The sequence below is a fragment of the Danio aesculapii genome, chromosome 4 (genome assembly GCF_903798145.1).
Source record: "Danio aesculapii chromosome 4, fDanAes4.1, whole genome shotgun sequence".
Classification (NCBI taxonomy): Eukaryota; Metazoa; Chordata; class Actinopteri; order Cypriniformes; family Danionidae; genus Danio; species Danio aesculapii.
The window spans coordinates 14,158,863-14,181,764 of NC_079438.1; the positions used below are offsets into that span (position 1 = coordinate 14,158,863).

The 22,902-nt window shown below is 46.2% G+C and overlaps 9 non-coding genes across 9 annotated transcripts; 5 read left to right on the plus strand and 4 right to left on the minus strand.

Annotated features, from left to right (window-relative positions):
* The first annotated feature begins 6,865 nt into the window (after positions 1-6,865).
* trnam-cau (transfer RNA methionine (anticodon CAU)) lies at positions 6,866-6,938 on the plus strand. Its single transcript has one exon. It is a non-coding gene; the product is annotated as a tRNA-Met (tRNA).
* An 8,233-nt stretch (positions 6,939-15,171) lies between these two features.
* Positions 15,172-15,243, plus strand: trnae-cuc (transfer RNA glutamic acid (anticodon CUC)). Its single transcript has one exon. It is a non-coding gene; the product is annotated as a tRNA-Glu (tRNA).
* A 94-nt stretch (positions 15,244-15,337) lies between these two features.
* On the minus strand, positions 15,338-15,423 carry trnay-gua (transfer RNA tyrosine (anticodon GUA)). Its single transcript is given in 2 exon segments — positions 15,338-15,373; positions 15,387-15,423. It is a non-coding gene; the product is annotated as a tRNA-Tyr (tRNA).
* Positions 15,424-16,956: 1,533 nt separating this feature from the next.
* trnae-cuc (transfer RNA glutamic acid (anticodon CUC)) lies at positions 16,957-17,028 on the plus strand. Its single transcript has one exon. It is a non-coding gene; the product is annotated as a tRNA-Glu (tRNA).
* Positions 17,029-17,120: 92 nt separating this feature from the next.
* On the minus strand, positions 17,121-17,207 carry trnay-gua (transfer RNA tyrosine (anticodon GUA)). The gene is given in 2 exon segments: positions 17,121-17,156; positions 17,171-17,207. It is a non-coding gene; the product is annotated as a tRNA-Tyr (tRNA).
* A 1,187-nt stretch (positions 17,208-18,394) lies between these two features.
* trnae-cuc (transfer RNA glutamic acid (anticodon CUC)) lies at positions 18,395-18,466 on the plus strand. The gene has a single exon. It is a non-coding gene; the product is annotated as a tRNA-Glu (tRNA).
* Positions 18,467-18,558: 92 nt separating this feature from the next.
* On the minus strand, positions 18,559-18,645 carry trnay-gua (transfer RNA tyrosine (anticodon GUA)). The gene is given in 2 exon segments: positions 18,559-18,594; positions 18,609-18,645. It is a non-coding gene; the product is annotated as a tRNA-Tyr (tRNA).
* An 824-nt stretch (positions 18,646-19,469) lies between these two features.
* Positions 19,470-19,542, minus strand: trnar-acg (transfer RNA arginine (anticodon ACG)). The gene has a single exon. It is a non-coding gene; the product is annotated as a tRNA-Arg (tRNA).
* Positions 19,543-20,887: 1,345 nt separating this feature from the next.
* Positions 20,888-20,959, plus strand: trnae-cuc (transfer RNA glutamic acid (anticodon CUC)). Its single transcript has one exon. It is a non-coding gene; the product is annotated as a tRNA-Glu (tRNA).
* The last annotated feature ends 1,943 nt before the right edge of the window (positions 20,960-22,902 follow it).

Sequence of the window (22,902 nt, forward strand, 5' to 3'; positions counted from 1 at the left end):
TTGTTTTTTTTTTCGATACGGTGCTAAATCGATACTTTTAAACGATACCGCTGCCAAAACGGTGCCTGAACCTATACTTTTTAGCCACAAAACTAAGGTGGATGATTCTAAAAAAATCTATTGACAAAATCTTTTAAAAAATAATTTTAATAGAACAATATAATTTAAGTTTAAAGTAAACATCAATTCATATTTTATATATTTGAATTACATTAATATATTTCCTTTGATCATTTGTTGGTTAGCATGAATTTAAGTTCTGTTTCATTCCTCCTGACCGCCAGAGACGCTGTTTACACAGTGGATAATCGCAGCGGCAGCTGGATAGGCCAAGGAACAATATACCAACAAAGTCACATGGTGATGCGAATTGAGCTAAGGTATATAATCCACTACAGCTCTGCGCCCTGCCTCTTTTTGCTTCACGCCTTTGGATTTTGGTCGTTGAACTATTTTTTGTCGTCGAGTGCAGCTCTTTGGTAGGAGCAGCGAGTTTTTCTCGTCCTCCTGAGCTGTGACGATTTTTTAACGTCTTCGGACTAGGGTTGTCTTTGTGCAATTACTGATCTAGGATTGTTCCACTCTATTATATTGTGAACTGCGGGTAAGTTTTTCTTCATTATCTTACATTCGGCTGTAATATATAAGTGTCAATTGCCTCGCGGTACTATCCAGGGGTGAGACGCTGTATTTTTTGTAAGCATCTGAGTTATAAGCATATATCTCACGGTACTATCCGGAGATTGGACACAGTGACACTCACTTTTATGTCCGAGGTAATCATCTCATGGTACTATCCGGAGGTTTTACAGCAAACTGCGTTTAGTGTTTATGTGACAATTACCTCACGGTGCTATCCGGAGGCTACTTTTTCTACCGCTACTAATACTCAGAGTGTGTGTGTGTTTTTTTTTTTCTTATCTCTTTCATGGCTGTTATTGGGCATACGCTCCGCTCTGTCCAGCAGTCCTAACGTGGACGATTATCAATATATTTTTGCTAGTGTTCATTTTTCTTGTTTTCTGTTTCTCTCTGGTGCATCCAGAGATCCAAATTTCGATCGACGGTTAGGGTGATTTTTCGCGTGTTATATCGTTAACGTTAGCCAACGGTACTAGTCATGGTATTTGGTTGGTCAGTTCGACGCCTTCTCATGGCTAGTCATGCTATTTCCACAGCTTTCCCGATGACTTGCAATCTCTGTCTTAACGAGCTTCTCCCAGATGACGGACACAATATCTTTCCATCCTGTCTCGGCGTTCAACACCTGAAAGACACGCTAACTGATCCATGCCCGCATTGTAGTTTACTGCCCCTGTCAGAGAGACAGATGCGTTTGGCTGGGCTGAGCCACAATCAGGATGCTGTTGTGTTACCAGCGGGTCTAGCGTTGCCGAAAGAGGGGAAAAATCGTTGCGCTTTGGTGGCTTCTGGAGCTCCTCGTTGTAAGAAACCTAGCCTAAACAGTAGTCACACGGCTGGATACCTGTTACAAAATCTTCAACCAGCTGATCCAGTATCTGACATCTCTGCTGCTAGGCCCTTTGCTGAGAAAGCTCATTCTCATTCCTCTAGCGAAAAACCACCATTTGCCTCTTTAAGTGGCCACAGTCCCCTCTTCGACGTTATGTCGACATATGCTTCTGACTCTCATTTTCAGGAGCAATGTCAGGCTGACGTTCCTGGGCCTGATGACCAACTAGTAAGACATACTGGGACTGTTGTATCCGAGAATGGCTCTCATCATTCTTCTGACAATGCCCCACACAAAGATGATGATGCATTGGAAGTCCTTAGGATGGCAGTAGCCCGTCTTGGCCTTGATGATGGCCCTGCTCATCCTGTTCAATCTAATGTGTTTTTCCGCAGACCTCTATCTGTGGATACATTTGTTATGCCAGCATGCAAGGATATCATTGCAGAATTTTCAAATGCTCTTAAGGGGGCAGGCATGGTCAAAAGATGATCCAAGACTGCTCGCACTCTGGCCTCTATGGCTCAGGCAAAGTCTATTGGTGTGAGGAATGTCCCTGAAGTTGAACAGACAGTTGTGGCGCTTTTAGTGTCACCAGATGAAGCAATGAGGGGAAATGTCCGATGCCCTAGCGGTCAGTGTGGCCGTACAGATTCCCTTCTGAAGAAGGCTTACGAGTCAGCTTCCTACATTACCAGGGCTGAAAATACTGTCTGTCAATTAATTTTTGGCTGCCTCTAATTCGCTAGGCGCTGAGGTGGACCCTTCAGTTCCACGCTTTTTACAGACAGCCTTGCTTGCTATGGGGCACGTGACTCGAGAACTGGGGTCCCTTACAGCAACACTACTAAATGCTAGAAGGCAAGTATGGCTCACTCAGGCTAAATTGTCAGAGGACTGTAAAAAGACACTGAGGGACCTTCCTATTGTCCCAGGACATCTTTTTGGGCCAGATGTATCAGAGGTGTTGGAAAAACGTGCTAAATTGCCCCTAACCCCCCCACCCCACCTCCTAAAGGCCGGAATTTTAAGGCCTGAGATGATTGGCCCGGCAGTCCGCTGTTTCACAAGCCATCAGTTGTGACGTGTCAGACACGTGGATTTTGACAACCATGTGCAAGGGTTATACCCTACAGTTCCGCTGCCGGCCCCCCAAGTTTTCGGGTCTAATTCCAACAGTCGTGACAGACCCAGCACATTCTGCAGCTCTCTCCAGAGAGATATGTTCCTTGTTGGAAAAGGGAGCAATAGAAGCAGTTCATCCTCTGGTTCAGAAAGAGGGTTTTTACTCAACTTATTTTCTGGTTCCGAAGTGGGACGGAGGTTTTCATCCAATATTGGATTTAATAAGGTTGAACAGATTTCTGAAAAGACTTCCCTTTCGCATGTTACGTGTGACCAAAATTCTTCGGTCCTTTGCAGAGGGAGATTGGTTCACAACTGTAGATCTGGCGGATGCATCTTTTCACGTTCCGATTGCCAAGCATCACAGAAAGTTTCTGCGTTTCAGTTTCAAGAGCAGAAGTTAACAGTTCAGAGTTCTACCATTTGGTCTCGCCCTAGCCCCCCGTGTGTTTACAAGATGCATGAAAGCTGTCCTATCTCCCCTTTGGGCCCAGGGGGTACGAATCTTGCCATATTTGGACGACTGGCTGGTGTGTGCTCAAACGAGGGCTCAATCGGTGCACAATACGCAGCTGCTGCTGGACCATGTGACCAGGCTGGGTCTCTCAGTGAACAGAGTAAAGAGCTGCTTGTCCCCTGTACAGTCAATCACATTCATCGGGATGACTATCGATTCAGTCTCGATTGCATGCCTCCCTATCTCAGTTTCAGACGACAGACATCCTGAACCTCTTGAGCCAGTTTCGTTTGGGAGTATCTCTACAGTACGGCGCGCTCCTGAGGTTGATCAGGATGCTAACGGCAACCTCTTGTGTAATTCCCCTGGGATTGTTCCATCTGCGGCCCCTGCAGGTATGGAACAATCTTCTGCGGTTAGACCCATCTCATCATTGCTTTTGACAAATTCTTGTTGCTCAGGGTTGCATGCATGCCCTTCGCAAATGGAAGTCCCAAGCCTTTTTGACAGCCGGAGTCCTGTTAGGGATTGTTTCCTCCCGCCGCGAGGTTATAACAACTGATGCGTCCCTTATGGGTTGGGGGCAGTATGGAACTACAGAGGTATCAGTGGCAGATGGTCAAGGGACAAGTCAAGGGACCATATCAATGTGTTGGAGATGCGGGCAGTTTGGCTGGCCCTGGGTCGACATGTCCTAATCCGGTCGGACAACACATCAACAGTGTTCAATTTGAATCACCAAGGAGGTACAAGGTCCAGGAGTTTGTTGCGTCTCAGGCACATGATTCTCACATGGTCTCTTCCTCGATTTGCATCACAAAGGGCTGTTTATCTGCCTGGGGTAGTCAATCAGACTGCAGATGCTCTGTCCAGGAATCAGATCGATCCAGGGGAGTGGAGACTTCATCCAGATGTAGTCCAAGACATTTGGACAGAGTTTGACAGGGCGGAGGTAGACCTATTTGCAAACGAGAGACACAGCTCATTGCCCATTGTGGCTTGCTCAGACGGAAGGGTCCAGCCCATTAGGAAAGGATGCGCTGTCACACGACTGGCCAAACTGCCTTCTTTATGCTTTTCCTCCAATACCTCTGATATGGGAGACACTGCACAGGATTTGCCCAGGGCAGACACCATGTACTTCTAATAGCACTACGGTGGCTGTCCAAACCATGGTTTCCCTTGCTCCTAACGTTGTTGGTGAACCAGACTGATTCCTGTGACGCTCCAGAGAGAGACGAGTCTTCGCTGAGGCCAGCTTCCAGCCTCCGCCACTGAGACCGCAGCTCTGCACAAGACGTTTGGCCAGCGGAGAAAATTAAAATGGTCGTGCCCAACTGAGCCTGGTTTCTCTCAAGGTTTTTTTTCTTCACTTCCGCCTTTAGTGAAGTTTTTTTTTTTCCCTCTCCGCTGTCGCCACTGGCTTGCATGGTTCGGAATCTGTAGAGCTGCGCATCGTTGGATTTGCTCTTCAGTGTTTGGACTCTCAGTAGTGATTATTAAACCACACTGAACTGAGCTCAACTGAACTGAACTTAAACACTACAAACTGAATTACACTGTCCTATTTACTGTGACCTTTTATGTGAAGCTGCTTTGACACAATCTACATTGTATAAGCGCTATACAAATAAAGGTGAATTGAATTGAATTGAACCAACCGAGACAACTTCCAGGCAGGAGGGACCTGTTGTCTCAACTAGATGGTCATATTTGGCATCCAGATCCAGCACGTCTACAGTTATGGGTGTGGCCGCTGAGACCAACCATTTATTAGCAGAATGTGAGTCTTCAGTCATCCACACAGTTCTTAATGCAAGGGCAGCTTCTACAAGGAAGCTTTGTGCTTACCGATGGAAGTCATTTGTTCATGGTGTGCGACTTGAATATTAATCCTGTGCAATGCAAAGTTTCTGTGGTTTTAACCTTTTTACAAGGGCTGTTGAAGAGTGGCAAAGCTGCATCCACACTAAAGGTCTACGTAGCAGCCATCTTGGCCATCATGCATCTGTGAATGGTTCCTCTTGGGGTCTGCTAGCCTAGTTTGCAGTTTTTAGAAGGGTGCAAAATGTCTCAATCCAGCTCGTTCCCCTCGTTCTCCAGTGTGGAACTTGCCTCTGGTGCTGGAATCTCTCTGCCAGTCTCAATTTGAACCCTTGAAAGAAGTAGATCTAAAGTGGAAAACCTTAAAGACTGCTTTCCTCTTGGCGGTTGATCAACAAAGGGATTGTGTGAGCTGCACGCATTGTCAGTGAGTCAGTCCTGTTGAGATGGAAACCAGATGACTCTGGTGTTACCCTGTGGCCTAATCCATCCTTCCTCCCTAAAATTTTGTTGCAGCAATTTATTAATAGTCAATCGAATTGCAGTCCTTTCAACTATCACCTTATGGCAAAGGTTTTCTGCTTTTATGCCCTGTGCGTGCCTTGAAATCTCATGTGGCGGCTACTGCACAGTTAAGACAATCAGAACAACTGTTTGTCTGTTATGGAGAAGCTAGGAGAGGTGCACCTCTAAGCAAGCAAAGACTGTCACGATGGATTGTTGAGGTCATTGTTTTGGCCTATAAGAGGGCTCAGCAACCTATACCTGGTGCCATCACTTGCCATTCTACCAGAGCTATTTCCTCCTCTTGGGCTGCTTTTAAGGGTGTTTCTCTTGCAGAGATCTGGTCTTCTCCATGTACATTTGCAAGGCATCTACAATGTCAATGTTGCTGACTCTACGGATGTGGGCTCAGCTGTTTTCTGCAAGTGACTCCGTGTTCTGGTGAGTTTTTTTTTTTTCTTCCTCGTAAACTTTCTGGTATGGGTTATCCACTGTGTAACACCGTCTCTGGCAGTCAGGAGGAATGAAACAGAACGTTGGTTGGTATGTAACCGTGGTTCTGTAATTCCGGATGACCGCCAGAGACGGTGTTTACACAGTGGATAACCCATACCAGAAAGGTTACGAGGAAGAAAAAGAGTTCCCTCTCACTCGGAAGTGCAAGACGTTTCGAGGCAGGGCGCAGAGCTGTAGTGGATTATATACCTCAGCTCAGCTCGCGTCACCATGTGACTTTGTTGGTATATTGTTCCTTGGCCTATCCAACTGATGCTGCGATTATCCACTGTGTAAACACCGTCTCTGGCAGTCCTCCGGAATTCATAGAACCACGGTTACATACGTAAACAACGATTTGCATTATGAAATTACATTAGCTTACTACTAACCTGTGGGAGGGCGGGCAGGGGCCACATACTTTTGGGAGCACATTTTTAACATATATATCACAAAATACTTTAAAAAATTTTCGAAGTCATTTTTTTCACGCATCACTCCGCAGTCTTCATAAACAAGATAATTAAAAAACTTAAACTCAAGCCAATCTTCCATGTCTTCCTTCCTAGGAGCCACATCGCAGCACGCAGCACTTTTCCGAGTTGCTGTAGACAATGCCTTGATGTTGTGCAAATGCCTTTATAATTGCAGTCTACAGTGCCCATTAACGTTGCCCAGGGCACTGCTACGCTTCGTAAACTGTGACGCAAAGAGACTGATTTAGTGCTTTGTCAGTGTTACTGTATCTCTCGGACATGGCGCCAGAGAGTTAAATACTTGAGCCTGAACGCACAGCCAAAGATTAGGTTTGTCAGAAGTGGGATTCAAACCCACGCCTCCAGGAGAGACTACGACCTGAACACAGCGCCTTAGACTGCTCGGCCATCCTGATTTGGACACTTAGCCGGAGCTGTCTCCTAGGAGCCCCATTGCAGCACCATGACATGGAAGCTAGTGTTTCACAGCTTGCCCAGCTCCAGCAGTCGGCCTCGTTGGTGCAGTAGGCAGCGCGTCAGTCTCATAATCTGAAGGTTGTGAGTTCGAGCCTCACACAGGGCAAGGTGGTACCTTTTGGCACACGGGAGCACTTAGGTGACCGGGCGGCGTACTTTATTACCTTCCGTGCCGTTTATGCTTCCCGGGGGGCAAAAAAGGCTACAGCTCCTCTGGAGGGCATGTGGCGTGACGTTCCAAGAACATCTCCTGAGTCTGAAGCCATGATGGCAAGATGCTCCCATTCCTGTCACGTTATCGCTTGACGTTTGACGTGGATCCGTTCAAATGTCATGACTTGACGTTGTAAGAGGATTAGCCGAAAGCCCTGCGAATACCATTGAATTAGACATTTCACTACATGGCATTCCAAGACAATTCTTTTGATCCCGTTTCGGTGCACTTGCTTTAAAGCCCACGAACATTGTTTTGAACACATGCTTTTCCGAGTTGCTGTGGACAATGCCTTGATGTTGCGCAAATGCCTCAAACCTTGCAGTCTACAGTGCCCATTAACGTTGCCAGGGCCACTGCTACGCTGCGTAAATTGTGGCGCAAAGAGATTGATGCGGCACTTTGTCAGTGTTACTGTATCACTCGGACATGGCACCAGAGGGTTAAATACTTGAGCCTGAGATCTCAGCTGTTGCAACAGCCACGTCCTCACAATGAGAGCATGAGCTGTTCGCGGGCACTGCATCGACATGCTGGACCCCCAGACCTGTGATGCGATACTCGTGCCCATCATCCGGAGATAGGAACCACAGCATCCAGAAACGCACATTCAGAACAGCGTCTTGAAAAAGACGCGTTGATTGACTGGCACAGCTTCTTTTCTTCTCTTTCCCACAAAGAGTCAAATGTCATGACTTGACGTTTGTAAGAGAATTAGCCGAAAAGCCCTGCGAATCCCATTGCCTTAAAATAAACGGCATCTCAGGACATTCCACTACATGGCATTCCTTTTGATCCCCTTTCGATGCACTTGCACTAAAGCCCACGTCCATTGTTTCGTTCACATGCTTTTCCGAGTTGCTGTAGACAATGCCTTGATGTTGCGCAAATGCCTCAAAACTTGCAGTCTACAGTGCCCATTAAGGTTGCCAGGGCCACTGCTACGCTTCGTAAACTGTGACACAAAGAGATTGATGCGTCGCTTTGTCAGTGTTACTGTATCACTCGGACATAGTGCCAGAGAGTTAAATACTTGAGCCTGAACGCACAGCCAAAGATTAGCCTTAGACCGCTCGGCCATCCTGACATGCACACTTCGCTGGTGCTGTCTGCCTCAATGGCGCAGTAGGCATCGCGTCAATCTCGTAATATGAAGGTCGTGAGTTCGAGCCTCAGACGGGGCAAGGTCATACATTTTGGCACACGGGAGCACTTAGGTGACTGGGCGGCATACTTTATTACCTTCCGTGCTGTTTATGCTTCCCGGGTGCAAAAAAGGCTACAGCTCCTCTGGAGGGCATGCGGCGTGACGTTTCGAGAACATCTTTTTTTTTTTTTTTTTTTTTTTTGAGACAAGATTGCATGTCTGCAATTTTGTAATATTATTCCTGCTCATTTCGCGTCAGTTCGTGCGTGCAGAACAGAAGTGCCTATACATCGTACACCCGACAGTACATCTTGGATATTGGTTTGTTCATTCCGGACAGTTTTATTAGCAATCTTCGACTCATCCCTGAGATCGCCAGAACACTGAGAGCCCTACCCGGCCAGGCGGAAGTGCTCGAAGGCGGTGCAGAGAACGTAAACAAAGACGGGGGAAGCGCGGCAGGCTAAGAGCTAAGCTAAAGCTAACACCACACTGGCTCTCTTTACCCAGCATCTTTCTCGCCAATGTACGGTCACTGGTGAACAAAATGGATGAGTTTCGACTGCGCATCAACCACAGTAAAAGATTATGGAACTGTAATGTCATGATTTTCACAGAAACATGGCTAAACAGCGGGATACCAGACAACGCTGTATCGCTAACTGAGCATCAAACATTCCGAGCAGACAGAACGGCGGATGACTCCGGTAAGACCAGAGGCGGAGAGATTATGCATTTTTATTAACAAAGCTTGGGCACCAAACTCTGTCATCGTTGGAGACATTGCTCTGTTAACCTGGAATTTCTAATGGTTAAATGTAGACCATTTTATCTGCCAGGGGAGTTCACCTCCACCATAATAACTGCTGCTTATATTCCTCCCGATGCTGATGCCAAGCTTGCTATGAATGACCTTCATGCAGCCATCAGCAAACAACAGACTGTTCACCCGGAGGCTGCTTTTATTGTTGCGGGGGATTTTAATCACTCAAACTTAAAGACAGTGCTCCCCAAATTCCATCAAAACATTTTCTGCCACACAAGGAGAAACAAAACTTTAGACCAAGTTTACACAAACATGGCTGAAGCATATGCTGTGACCCCCCCTCCCCCACTTGCGTCAATCAGATCACCTTTCTTTGTTCCTGACCCCCAAGTACTCACCCATCGTCAACCGTGTGAAGCCATCAGTGAGGACCATCAAAGTGTGCACAGGCCTACAGCACTTCCAGGGCTAATCTGAAGAGGGGCATCAAAAAGGCCAAGCACTGTTACAAGCTAAAGCTAGAGTAGCACTTTTCCAACTCTGATCCTCGGCGCATGTGGCAGGGCATCCAGGCCATCAGCAACTACAAACCCAGCCAGTCCACCCCCACAGCACAAATGTCTCCTTCCTGAACAAGCTAAATGACTTTTATCGCCTGCTTTGAAAGAGACAATACAGAACCCTACACCAGGAAACACTTCCTCACCGATCACTCACCTATCACACTCACCTCCTCCAGAAGTCTACACCGCACTGAGTCGGATCAATGTGCGAAGGCTGCTGGACCAGACGGTATCCTGGGCGCGTTCTCAAGCATGTGCAGAACAGCTCGCTGGGGTATTCACAGAGATTTCCAACCGTCGCTTAATCTAGCAAACTGTGCCAGCATGCTTTAAAACCACCTCTATTGTGCCAGTGCCCACAAACACTCCAGCCCAACATGCCTGAATGACTACCGCCCTGTAGCACTCACACCCATCATCATGAAGTGCTTCGAGCGGCTGGTCCTGGCACATCTGAAAGACTCTCTGCCATCCACGCTGGACCCACATCCGTTTGCCTACCGTGGCAACAGGAGCACAGCAGATGCCGTCTCCATACCACTGCACTCTGTACTCACTCACCTGGACAATAAAAACACTTATGCACGAATGCTGTTTGTTGACTTCAGGTCAGCATTCAACACTGTCATACCCTCTAAGCTAATGATCAAACTCAGAGACCTGGATATCGACGGTCTCTCTGCAACTGGGTTATGGACTTTCTGACTAACAGACCTCAGAATGTTAGATCAGGCCCACATCTGCTCCACCACCGTCACACTTAACACTGGTGTACCACAGGTCTGCGTGCTGAGCCCCTTCCTCTACTCCCTTTTTACCATCGACTGTAGGCCTGTGAACAGATCCAACACCATCATCAAATTTGCAGATGACACCACAGTGATGGTCTAATCAGCAATAATGATGAGACTGCCTACAGGGAGGCGATACAGCATCTGGCCACTTGGTGCACTGACAATAATCTGCTCTTTAACACCAACAAGACCAAGGAGCTCATTGTGGACTTCAGGAAGGGACGAACAGGCTCACATGATCCCATCCACATTAATGGGATGCCTGTTGAGCCGGGTCTCATCCTTCAAGTTCCTGGGGACCCACATCTCAAAGGACCTTTCCTGGACCACCAACACCTCCAGCCTGGTCAAGAAGGCTCACCAGCGCCTATTCTTCTTGAGCCAACTTAAGAAGAACCAGCTTTCATCAGCTGTCTTGGTGAACTTCTACCGCTGCACAATAGAAAGCATCCAACTGCGTCACAGTCTGGTATGGAAGCTGCTCTGTTGCGGAGCGTAAGGCATTGCAGCGGGTGGTGAAAACTGCCCAACGCATCACAGGGACTACACTGCCAGCCATTGAGGACATCCAGAAGAAACACTGTCTGCGCCGAGCACGCAGTATTCTTAAGGACACCTCTCACCCTGCTCACAGACTGTTTTCTCTTCTGCCTTCCGGCAGGCGCTTCAGGCTCCCCCGGACAAAAACCAGCAGACTGAGAATATATATATGCTGGATTAAATTGGCGGTTTATTCCGTTGTGACGCCTTTCACTCAGTTTTTTGGATACATTTGTGTTTCAACTCCTGCAGCTGAAGGTACTTTTTGCCAAGGCCCAACACCAGACAGACACAACAAATGATAATGTAGAAATGGTTAAAGTTTTCACATCATGCTTTTCAGACAAATGCACAGATGTATGTAAGTGTTCTCCCGACAACATGAACAATGGGTCGTTTTTAAAAAGGGCTTGACTTTCATGAGAAGTATTTAATGGGAATCTGTTGGTGGTTTGGATTTGTTAGTACCTACATTTGTCAAAGCTGATATTTTAAATAGAAACACAGGACTATTCCTCACATGTCTGGTCTCAGTTAGCCATAGAAATATTTCATAAAGACACTTTATGTTACCTGGTCTCGAAATCGAGAAGGTATTCAAGATCGAGTGAAACAGGCAACAGAAGGAGGACAAAGTGAAAATGTGGAACAACAAAACTATTGTGGTAAAGTATAACTTTTATTAATTTCAGTTAATTTTTAGATAAGTCTATAACTGTGTTGTGTAACACTCCTTTAAATGAGAAATAGAAAAAATTATAAATATATATATATAGGCATCAAATCATGCAAATAGTTCACAGGTGCTGGAAGCGATAGCTGCCCACTGCTCTGGGTGTGTGTTCCACTGTGTGTGTGTGTGTGTCTGCGTGCGTGCACTTAGATGGGTCAAATGCAGAGGACTAAAAGAAAGGTAACACGTTAAAGTCACAAAGATTCATTAAACTCTGGCTAATGCATTACAATCAACAGTGAGAAACAGCCATATCATCACTTCATGTTAATTAACTTATAATGTGCAATACTAATTTTACATGTGTCAAAATAAACTACAAAATACAGCAGCCACACAATGTAGCAAAATAAAACTTTGTATTTTGAAAATACTACAAACATCTCTAAAAAATTTAGTTATGTTTTTGCAAATAACTTCATATACATCCTGCTCCTGCCAGAGTTTTTAACCAGTCTGTATTGACTGAAGAATTATCAAATGTTTGTCTCTCAATGCTGTATTGTGCCACTTGACATGTTTAGACACATTATTAACTTTAGACATCATTAACCACACAGAGCACCTGCAGATCAGCTACTGATATTTGAAACAGCATATGAAGTATTGTATAGGAATCACTGTAGGACTGTGTGTGTGTGTAGTGTGTGTGGGTGGTGTGTGTGTGTGTGTGTGTGTGTGGGTGTGTGTGTGGTGTGTGTGTGGTGTGTGTGTGTGTGTGCGTGCGTGTGTGTGTGTGTAATTATTTGAGGTATTAAACTGGTATTGGTGAAGAACTATGCTTACAAATTGTTGTTATTTTCAAAACGTGTGAAAAGGCACCATTCAGATGTAGCAATTTTCATGATCTGGAGAATCAAGCATGTATTGTTATAGACACCTTTGCTATTTGTCTTAAGAGATGTAAGGCAGCTCCTGTTCATGTAATATGCTTTAGGCTATCAAGTTGGTATTGGCATGAACAGCTATACCTATTAACAGGTTTCTTATATGTAAAAACGGTCCTATTCAGTTAATGGTCTGGCCTATTAGGCAGCTATTAATAAAGATAACTGCACATGATGATGATCCATTTATTTAATTGAATTGTGACACAGATATTTAAATTCATTGCTGAAAACAGTTACAGGAGTAGTGCAGTTGTTGTTTTATGTGATGTTCACCACTGTAATCACACCATGGTGAAAAAGAAGTCTTAGAAATGCTGTAGTTGGTGTAGGTGGAGCTGGTTATCACATTAAAGTTCTGCATTGTGTAGATATGAAAGTGAACTCTTGTCATTGAATTACCCTGTGTAAACTGCCTATACAATAATTTTACTTGTAATGTAATCATTTCCTAGTTCTAAATATAGATGCATGACAGATTGACAGTCGATAACACGACAAAGGTAAGGCCAAAGCTTGAAATCGCATCATGTGAGTGCATGAGACCAATAGAAGATCAAAACATGGACATGAAATTTAAATATGGAGTAACCGCTTGCTTTTATTAACGTCTAATCATATGGTTTCATCCCGCCCCTTTTCGCAGCGCTGTACAACAGAATTTTGCAAGCAAAAAAGCATTTAGAAGCTGCTGTGCTGTGGAAGTTTGTGACTAGAAGTTGCTTTCTTGATTAGTTTGTTACATTTTGCTTAATTTGTGCCATAGCAAAAAAAAAAACCTCTTGTATGTGTCTGTTTGGTAACATTTTAATGTGTTGTGATTTTTTTGTGCATTGGTTCGTTGCATTGAGTACTTTTGTCTATTAGCTAGTTTCAATTGGATTTCAGAATTGTCACTATGCAGAGTGAGTGCATTCTCCCCCTTCTGGTTAAGACAGGAGGCTCTGGAAGTTGACAAAATCAAATAACCCAACCTGGGCACGATGATGTTAAATGATTTGACAATGCTTGATATAAACCTTTCCTGTTGACTTGATTTAGTTTGTGATCAACTCTGCAGCATACGCAGCTGAAAGTGTGACGTGCAGCAAACAGCCATCTCACAAGCACACAAGTGCAGTAAGCAGCCAATCATAAGACACATGAGGAGAGTCAGTTTGACTCATTTTTCCAGAGTCAGTGCAATTCAGTTCTTTGTTGGTAGATTATAGATTATCGTGATATAAAAATATAATGAATCTGAATACATTTACAATCCAGAAATAAACACTGCTGATGCAGCAAATGTTTAAGACGGCAATTAAAACATAATATCAGTGCAAATCAATCAACTAAGTTAAAGATTTAGCTTCACAAACAGGTCAATACACAGAAATCTTTATATATTGAAGCAAAATTAGATGCATATTTAAATGTATATTTTCATATTAATTGATAATTCACACTAATTAAATGTAAACATTTAAATATAATACAATTAGTTATATTTCAGATAAAATAAATCAATTATCACCAACAAAAGACCAATTTCATAATGCTTTTAGTGTAAAAGACTTTAATTGAAGCAAAAAAATATGCTGGAGGACTGGATCAGATATATAGCACTTTACACCTGATTACCTCTGCAGATTATACACAACATTTCACAGCACCTGGAATTAACACAAATGAGTTTGAAGTTACAGTGTTTCTCATCCATTTGTGATTAATGTACAAACAATTATCTACAAAGGCCAAAAGTACCAAAAATGGCCAGTATAGGATCGCTTTACTGTGTCAAAAGGAAAAGGTTTTGTCACAGGGTATCTTATATATGCTTTTGTGAATGTTTATGCATATTTGTATGCACAAACACAGTTATAATTAGAGGGAAAAACATCTTTGTTACCTACCAGGTGAATAAGAGGCTATCAAGAAAGCTGAGGTGCTCACACATGTTCTGTTCAACTAAAAAACCGAAGGAAGAAAAAAAAAATTGGCACAAAAACAAGTTACATTTGATAGTTAGAATCTATAGACCAGACGCGTTATCCATTGCGCCACTGGCCCTTCAGCTTAGCTTGTCATCATTAGCTTGTTGCTTGTAATAAGGACACGGCTCTGTCAACACGGAGTTCATTCAACACATGCTGTGCTTTGTTATTATGGCAAGTTGTGGTGTCGATAGTATGCTCTCACAGAGCATGTGACAGTCCCTCCCTAGAAGAACTGTGATCCAGGGTCTGAGACTTTCTCCTCGCCAGGAGGAGGGTTACAAGCATTAGATTTATTTTTGACAGAGCAGCTGCAGCATACTTGTGTGGAGGCCCACAGTTAGGCTTAAGGGCAAAATTCTGCCAGCCTTCCCTGGTGGTCTACCGAAGGCTTACGAGAGCTTTCCACAAGCCCACCCTCTTAAGGTTGCTGTTGCTTAGTTTGTCAACGTTAGCTTGTTGCTTGTAATAAGGACACGGCTCTGTCAACACGGAGTCATTCAACACATGCTGTGCTTTGTTATTATGGCAAGTTGTGGTGTCGATATTATGCTCTCACAGAGCATGTGACAGTCCCTCCCTAGAAGAACTGTGATCCAGGGTCTGAGACATTCTCCTCGCCAGGAGGAGGTTACAAGCATTAGATTTATTTTTGACAGAGCAGCTGCGGCATACTTGCGTGGAGGCCCACAGTTAGGCTGAGGGCAAAATTCTGCCAGCCTTCCCTGGTGGTCTAGTGGTTAGGATTCGGCGCTCTCACCGCCGCGGCCCGGGTTCGATTCCCGGTCAGGGAACTTCCTTTTCACCTCTATGGTGAACTTTGAGCTCTAGCGACAAAGATATTTTCGAACTGCACAGGTATGAAAGCAGCTCTGAGCGCAAAAGATCTCCTTCGAGCCGGAGTCGAATCAGCGACCTAAAGATTGCCAAAACCCACCTACAGTCCTCCGCTCTACCAACTGAGCTATCGAAGGCTTATGAGAGCTTTCCACAAGCCGACCCTCTTAAGGTTGCTACAGTCCGACTGCTGGCCAAAAAGGGCAGAAGCAAAAACGCTCAAGCCTTCCTATACCAGGAGTCCAAGCCGGGCCGCTGGGTGAAAACCAGGAATCCTGACCGCTAGACCATATGGGAGATATCACTTGTGAGGGCCAGTCTGCACAAACTTCAGTTCTTTCTGATCTCATATAGTCTCATGGTTTCCGTAAGCTAGAATCTTCTCATCCATAGTCATAAGCGTTATCCTTTGTGCCACTGGCACTCTGTTCAGCACCTTGTTAGAACATTGTTTGAAACAAGGACAAGGCTCTGTCAACCTGGAGTTCCGTCACCACACAGTCTGTTGTTTTTATGGCAAGAGGTTGTGTGGATGGGATGCTCTTACAGGATTCCTGACAGTCCCTCCATAGAAGACCTGAGATCCAGGGTCGGAGACTCTCTCCTCTCCAAGAGGAGGTTAAAAGCCATAGTTTATTTTATGCATGTTTTATCAGAGCATTAGGTATTGCTGCAGCTCAGAGACTTACAAGAGGAAGAGATTACGCTGCAAGTTGGCTGGGTGACTTCAAAGTGGTAGGGACTTTGCAAAAAGTTGGCTGGGTTTACGGTTGGTGTAGCTGTAGTAGACGTTAAGAAAAATCAGCAGTTGGGACAGCCTTTGAAACCAGGGGAGCACCCCACGGGCTCTGTGCTGGCGCCCCAGAAACTCGATTCACTCCAGAGTGGAACTGAACAGCTCCAGCGGGGGGAAAGGCGACCGCAGTGCACTGACTGACAGCAAAGCAAAAACACCAAAGCGAGCCAGCAGTCGAACCTAGAATCTTCTGATCCATAGTCAGACGGTTATCCATTGCGTCATGGCCCTCTCAGCTTAGCTTGTCATCGTTAGCTTGTTGCTTGTAATAAGGACACGGCTCTGTCAACACGGAGTTCATTCAACACATGCTGTGCTTTGTTATTATAGCAAGTTGTGGTGTCGATAGTATGCTCTCACAGAGCATGTGACAGTCCCTCCCTAGAAGAACTGTGATCCAGGGTCTGAGACTTTCTCCTCGCCAGGAGGAGGTTACAAGCATTAGATTTATTTTTGACAGAGCAGCTGCAGCATACTTGCGTGGAGGCCCACAGTTAGGCTTGAGGGCAAATTCTGCCAGCCTTCCCTGGTGGTCTACCGAAGGCTTACGAGAGCTTTCCACAAGCCCACCCTCTTAAGGTTGCTGTCTGCTTAGTTTGTCATCGTTAGCTTGTTGCTTGTAATAAGGACACGGCTCTGTCAACACGGAGTTCATTCAACACATGTGTGCTTTGTTATTATGGCAAGTTGTGGTGTCGATTATGCTCTCACAGAGCATGTGACAGTCCCTCCCTAGAAGAACTGTGATCCAGGGTCTGAGACATTCTCCTCGCCAGGAGGAGGTTACAAGCATTAGATTTATTTTTCACAGAGCTGCTGCGGCATACTTGCGTGGAGGCCCACAGTTAGGCTTGAGGGCAAAATTCTGCCAGCTTCCCTGGTGGTCTAGTGGTTAGGATTCGGCGCTCTCACCGCCGCGGCCCGGGTTCGATTCCCGGTCAGGGAACTTCCTTTTCACTCTACGGTGAACTTTGAGTCTAGCGACAAAGATATTTTCGAACTGCACAGGTATGAAAGCAGCTCTGAGCGCAAAAGATCTCCTTCGAGCCGGAGTCGAACCAGCGACCTAAGGATTGCCAACAACCCACCTACAGTCCTCCGCTCTACCAACTGAGCTATCGAAGGCTTATGAGAGCTTTCCACAAGCTGACCCTCTTAAGGTTGCTACAGTCCGACTGCTGGCCAAAAAGGGCAGAAGCAAAAACGCTCAAGCCTTCCTATACCGGGAGTCCAAGCCGGGCCGCTGGGTGAAAACCAGGAATCCTGACCGCTAGACCATATGGGAGATATCACTTGTGAGGGCCAGTCTGCACAAACTTCAGTTCTTTCTGATCTCATATAGTCTCATGGTTTCCGTAAGCTAGAATCTTTCATCCATAGTCATAAGCGTTATCCTTTGTGCCACTGGCACTCTGTTCAGCACCTTGTTAGAACATTGTTTGAAACAAGGACAAGGCTCTGTCAACCTGGAGTTCCGTCACCACACAGTCTGCTTTGTTTTTATGGCAAGAGGTTGTGTGGATGGATGCTGCTACAGGATTCCTGACAGTCCCTCCATAGAAGACCTGAGCCAGGGTCGGAGACTCTCTCCTCTCCAAGAGGAGGTTAAAAGCCATAGTTTATTTATGCATGTTTTATCAGAGCACTTAGGTAATGCTGCAGCTCAGAGACTTAAGAGAGGAAGAGATTACGCTGCAAGTTGGCTGGGTGACTTCAAAGTGGTAGGGACTTTTGCAAAAAGTTGGCTGGGTTTACGGTTGGTGTAGCTGTAGTAGACGTTAAGAAAAATCAGCAGTTGGGACAGCCTTTGAAACCAGGGGAGCACCCCACGGGGTCTGTGCTGGCGGCCCCAGAAACTCGATTCACTCCAGAGTGGAACTGAACAGCTCCAGCGGGGGAAAGGCGACCGCAGTGCACTGACTGACAGCAAAGCAAAAAACACCAAAGCAAGCCAGCCAGGAGTCGAACCTAGAATCTTCTGATCCATAGTCAGACGCGTTATCCATTGCGTCACTGGCCCTCTCAGCTTAGCTTGTCATCGTTAGCTTGTTGCTTGTAATAAGGACACGGCTCTGTCAACACGGAGTTCATTCAACACATGCTGTGCTTAGTTATTATGGCAAGGTGGTGTCGATAGTATGCTCTCACAGAGCATGTGACAGTCCCTCCCTAGAAGAACTGTGATCCAGGGTCTGAGACATTCTCCTCGCCAGGAGGAGGTTACAAGCATTAGATTTATTTTTGACAGAGCAGCTGCGGCATACTTGCGTGGAGGCCCACAGTTAGGCTTGAGGGCAAAATTCTGCCAGCCTTCCCTGGTGGTCTAGTGGTTAGGATTCGGCGCTCTCACCGCCGCGGCCCGGGTTCGATTCCCGGTCAGGGAACTTCCTTTTCACCTCTATGGTGAACTTTGAGCTCTAGCGACAAAATATTTTCGAACTGCACAGGTATGAAAGCAGCTCTGAGCGCAAAAGATTTCCTCGAGCCGGAGTCGAACCAGCGACCTAAGGATTGCCAACAACCCACCTACAGTCCTCCGCTCTACCAACTGAGCTATCGAAGGCTTATGAGAACTTTCCACAAGCCGACCCTCTTAAGGTTGCTACAGTCCGACTGCTGGCCGAAAAGGGCCGAAGCAAAACGCTCAAGCCTTCCTATACCGGGAGTCCAAGCCGGGCCGCTGGGTGAAAACCAGGAATCCTGACCGCTAGACCATATGGGAGATATCACTTGTGAGGGCCAGTCTGCACAAACTTCAGTTCTTTCTGATCTCATATAGTCTCATGGTTTCCGTAAGCTAGAATCTTCATCCAATAGTCATAAGCGTTATCCTTTGTGCCACTGGCACTCTGTTCAGCACCTTGTTAGAACATTGTTTGAAACAAGGACAAGGCTCTGTCAACCTGGAGTTCCGTCACCACACAGTTGCTTTGTTTTTATGGCAAGAGGTTGTGTGGATGGGATGCTCTTACAGGATTCCTTGACAGTCCCTCCATAGAAGACCTGAGATCCAGGGTCGGAGACTCTCTCCTCTCCAAGAGGAGGGTAAAAGCCATAGTTTATTTTATGCATGTTTTATCAGAGCACTTAGGTATTGCTGCAGCTCAGAGACTTACAAGAGGAAGAGATTACGCTGCAAGTTGGCTGGGTGACTTCAAAGGTAGGGACTTTTGCAAAAAGTTGGCTGGGTTTACGGTGGTTTGTAGCTGTAGTAGACGTTAAGAAAAATCAGCAGTTGGGACAGCCTTTGAAACCAGGGGAGCACCCCACGGGCTCTGTGCTGGCGGCCCCAGAAACTCGATTTACTCCAGAGTGGAACTGAACAGCTCCAGCGGGGGGAAAGGCGACCGCAGAGCACTGACTGACAGCAAAGCAAAAACACCAAAGCGAGCCAGCCAGGAGTCGAACCTAGAATCTTCTGATCCGTAGTCAGACGCGTTATCCATTGCGCCACTGGCCCTCTCAGCTTAGCTTGTCATCGTAGTTGTTGCTTGTAATAAGGACACGGCTCTGTCAACACGGAGTTCATTCAACACATGCTGTGCTTTGTTATTATGGCAAGTTGTGGTGTCGATAGGATGCTCTCACAGAGCATGTGACAGTCCCTCCTAGAAAAACTGTGAACCAGGGTCTTAGACTTTCTCCTCGCCAGGAGGAGGTTACAAGCATTAGATTTTTTTAACAGAGAAGCTGCAGCATACTTGCGTGGAGGCCCACAGTTAGGCTTGAGGGCAAAATTCTGCCAGCCTTCCCTGGTGGTCTACCGAAGGCTTACGAGAGCTTTCCACAAGCCCACCCTCTTAAGGTTGCTGTCTGCTTAGTTTTGTCATCGTTAGCTGTTGCTTGTAATAGGACACGGCTCTGTCAACACGGAGTTCTTCAACACATGCTGTGCTTTGTATTATGGCAAGTTGTGGTGTCGATAGTATGCTCTCACAGAGCATGTGACAGTCCCTCCCTAGAAGAACTGTGATCCAGGGTCTGAGACTTTCTCCTCGCCAGGAGGAGGTTACAAGCATTAGAATTATTTTTGACAGAGCAGCTGCAGCATACTTGCGTGGAGGCCCACAGTTAGGCTTGAGGGCAAAATTCTGCCAGCCTTCCTGGTGGTCTACCGAAGGCTTACGAGAGCTTTCCACAAGCCCACCCTCTAAGGTTGCTGTCTGCTTAGTTTGTCATCGTTAGCTTGTTGCTTGTAATAAGGACACGGCTCTGTCAACACGGAGTTCATTCAACACATGCTGTGCTTTGTTTTATGGTAAGTTGTGGTGTCTACAGTATGCTCTCACAGAGCATGTGACAGTCCCTCCCTAGAAGAACTGTGATCCAGGGTCTGAGACTTTCTCCTCGCCAGGAGGAGGTTACAAGCATTAGATTTATTTTAACAGAGCAGCTGCAGCATACTTGCGTGGAGGCCCACAGTTAGGCTTGAGGGCAAAATTCTGCCAGCCTTCCCTGGTGGTCTACCGAAGGCTTAAAAGAGCTTTCCACAAGCCCACCCTCTAAGGTTGCTTTCTGCTTAGTTTGTCATTGTTAGCTTGTTGCTTGTAATAAGGACACGGCTCTGTCTACACGGAGTTCATTCAACACTGCTGTGCTTTGTTATTATGGCAAGTTGTGGTGTCGATAGTATGCTCTCACAGAGCATGTGACAGTCCCTCCCTAGAAGAACTGTGATCCAGGGTCTGAGACTTTCTCCTCGCCAGGAGGAGGTTACAAGCATTAGATTTATTTTTAACAGAGCAGCTGCAGCATACTTGCGTGGAGGCCCACAGTTAGGCTTGAGGGCAAAACTCTGCCATCCTTCCCTGGTTGTCTAGTGGTTAGGATTCGGTGCTCTCACCGCCGCGGCCCGGGTTCGATTCCCGGTCAGGGAACTTCCTTTTCACCTCTATGGTGAACTTTGAGCTCTAGCGACAAAATATTTTCGAACTGCACAGGTATGAAGCAGCTCTGAGCGCAAAAGATCTCCTTCGAGGAGTCGAACCAGCGACCTAAGGATTGCCAACAACCCACCTACAGTCCTCCGCTCTACCAACTGAGCTATCGAAGGCTTAGGAGAGCTTTCCACAAGCCACCCTCTTAAGGTTGCTACAGTCTGACTGCTGGCCAAAAGGGCAGAAGCAAAAACGCTCAAGCCTTCCTATACTGGGAGTCCAAGCCGGCCCGGGGTGAAAACCAGGAATCCTGACCGCTAGACCATATGGGAGATATCACTTGTGAGGGCCAGTCTGCACAAACTTCAGTTCTTTCTGATCTCATATAGTCTCATGGTTTCCGTAAGCTAGAATCTTCTCATCCATAGTCATAAGCGTTATCCTTTGTGCCACTGGCACCTGTTCAGCACCTTGTAGAACATTGTTTGAAACAAGGACAAGGCTCTGTCAACCTGGAGTTCCGTCACCACAGTCTGCTTTGTTTTTATGGCAAGAGGTTGTGTGGATGGGATGCTCTTACAGGATTCCTGACAGTCCCTCCATAGAAGACCTGAGATCCAGGGTCGGAGACTCTCTCCTCTCCAAGAGGAGGTTAAAAGCCATAGTTTATTTATGCATGTTTTATCAGAGCACTTAGGTATTGCTGCAGCTCAGAGACTCACAAGAGGAAGAGATTACGCTGCAAGTTGGCTGGGTGACTTCAAAGTGGTAGGGACTTTTGCAAAAAGTTGGCTGGGTTACGGTTGGTGTAGCTGTAGTAGACGTTAAGAAAAATCAGCAGTTGGGACAGCCTTTGAAACCAGGGGAGCACCCCACGGACTCTGTGCTGGCAGCCCCAGAAACTCGATTCACTCCAGAGTGGAACTGAACAGCCAGGGGGGGGAAGGCGACCGCAGTGCACTGACTGACAGCAAAGCAAAAAGACCAAAGCAAGCCAGCCAGGAGTCGAACCTAGAATCTTCTGATCCGTAGTCAGACACATTATCCATTGCGCCATGGCCCTCTCAGCTTAGTTTGTCATCGTTAGCTTGTTGGTGTAATAGGACACGGCTCTGTCAACACGGAGTTTATTCAACACATGCTGTGCTTTGTTATTAGGCAAGTTGTGGTGTCGATAGGATGCTCTCACAGAGCATGTGACAGTCCCTCCCTAGAAGAACTGTGATCCAGGGTCTGAGACTTTCTCCTCGCCAGGAGGAGGTTACAAACATTAGATTTATTTTTAACAGAGCAGCTGCAGCATACTTGCTGGAGGCCCACAGTTAGGCTTGAGGGCAAAAGTCTGCCAGCCTTCCCTGGTGGTCTAGTGGTTAGTATTCGGCGCTCTCACCACCGCGGTCCGGTTTTGATTCCCGATCAGGGAACTTCCTTTTCACCTCTATGGTGAACTTTGAGCTCTAGCGACAAAGATATGTTCGAACTGCACAGGCATGTAAGCAGCTCTGAGCGCAATAGATTTGAAGGATGTTCCTGCAAAATGTAATGTCGTCTGTACCGAAAATAGCTGCAAATACATACTTATGTGCCATAGTACATCACCCATCTGGAAAGTGGCCAAATGCATGACGAGGTGGCTGAGTGGTTAAGGCGATGGACTGCTACTCCTATGTTCTCTGGATGCATGGGTTCGAATTCCATCCTTGTTGTTCATTTAAGAGAGCCCGGTGCTTCCGGGAACTTATCTTACTCACACCATCTTCGTGTTTCGAAACATGTTATGGCAAAATTGAAAGTCATCTTACCGAACATAATTGCAGAAACATCCATATACAAATATGTGACGCAGTCCAGCCTCCATCAAAGAAGCCTTGCGCGTAGCCGTGCACTTATACTTCTGCGCACTGTTTCTGTTGCTCTGCAATACACTTCCGAAACGCTAGCTG